The 1,101-nt window shown below is 44.2% G+C and overlaps 1 long non-coding RNA gene across 1 annotated transcript in view; it reads left to right on the forward strand.

Annotated features, from left to right (window-relative positions):
• The window catches only part of LOC115295166, a 34,849-nt gene that overhangs the window by 5,401 nt on the left and 28,347 nt on the right, over positions 1-1,101 (forward strand). The window lies entirely within an intron of this gene.

Genomic DNA, 1,101 nt, shown 5'->3' on the forward strand with positions numbered 1-1,101 from the left:
GGTTAAGCATCCAACTTCAGCTCAGGTCATGATCTCACAGCTCTGGATTTTGAGCCTCCTGTCAGACTCTGTGCTGACAGCTCAGAGACTGGAGCCTGCTTCAGATTCTGTCTCTGTCTCTCTCTGGCCCTCCCCTGCTCACACTGTATCTCTCTCTCTCAAAAATAAATAAACATTAAAAAAATTAAATTGGGGGCCCCTGGGTGGCTCAGTCGGTTGAGCCTCTGACTTCGGCTCAGGTCAGATCTCCCGTTTGTGGGTTTGAGCCCCGCGTCGGGTTCTGTGCTGACAGCTCACAGCCTGGAGCCTGTTTCCGGTTCTGTGTCTCCTCTCTCTGCCCCTCCCCCTCTCATGCTCTGTCTCTCTCTATATCAAAAATAAATAAAACATTTTTAAAAAATAAAAAATAAATTAAATTGGGGGGTGCCTGGGTGCCTCAGTCCGTTTAGCGTCCGGCTTCAGCTCAGGTCATGATCTCATGGTTCGTGGGTTCGAGCCCCACGTGGGCTCTGTGCTGACAGCTAGCTCGGAGACTGGAGCTTATTTCGAATTCTCTGTCTCCCTCTCTCCCTGACCCTCCCCTGCTCGTTCTGTCTCTGTCTCTCAAAAATAAAATAAAATAAAACATTTAAAAAATGAAAATAATTAAACTGGGATAGTAAATCTTCTATCATTCTTGAGAATATTAATTATTAAAGTAAAAGCTGGGGGCACTTATCTATATGATACAATACGCAACACTTTAAATAAACTACACTTTACTGAATTCTCACAACCGCAGAAAGTGGGTTTCTCTACAGTCCTCATTTCGCAGAGAGGAATGTGAGACCCAAGCTCTCACATTTAATGAGAGCCTCACCCCCGTGATCGGACTCCAGAGCCCGCCTGGAGACACTGTGGCGCAGGGCCACACACCGGCGTCTACCATAGGACATTAATACCCTGGGAATGAAATAAACCAGGATGTTGAAAACTGCTAAAAACAACAGCAGTAAGCTAGAATTCATTTCACTCTTTTCTGTTTATTTTTATTTTCCTCAGAATATATTTCCCCATCATAAATTAGATAGGATGATGTAATGAGAAAAAAAAAGCAATAGA

The sequence above is a fragment of the Suricata suricatta genome, chromosome 7, assembly GCF_006229205.1.
Source record: "Suricata suricatta isolate VVHF042 chromosome 7, meerkat_22Aug2017_6uvM2_HiC, whole genome shotgun sequence".
NCBI classification, from domain to species: Eukaryota; Metazoa; Chordata; class Mammalia; order Carnivora; family Herpestidae; genus Suricata; species Suricata suricatta.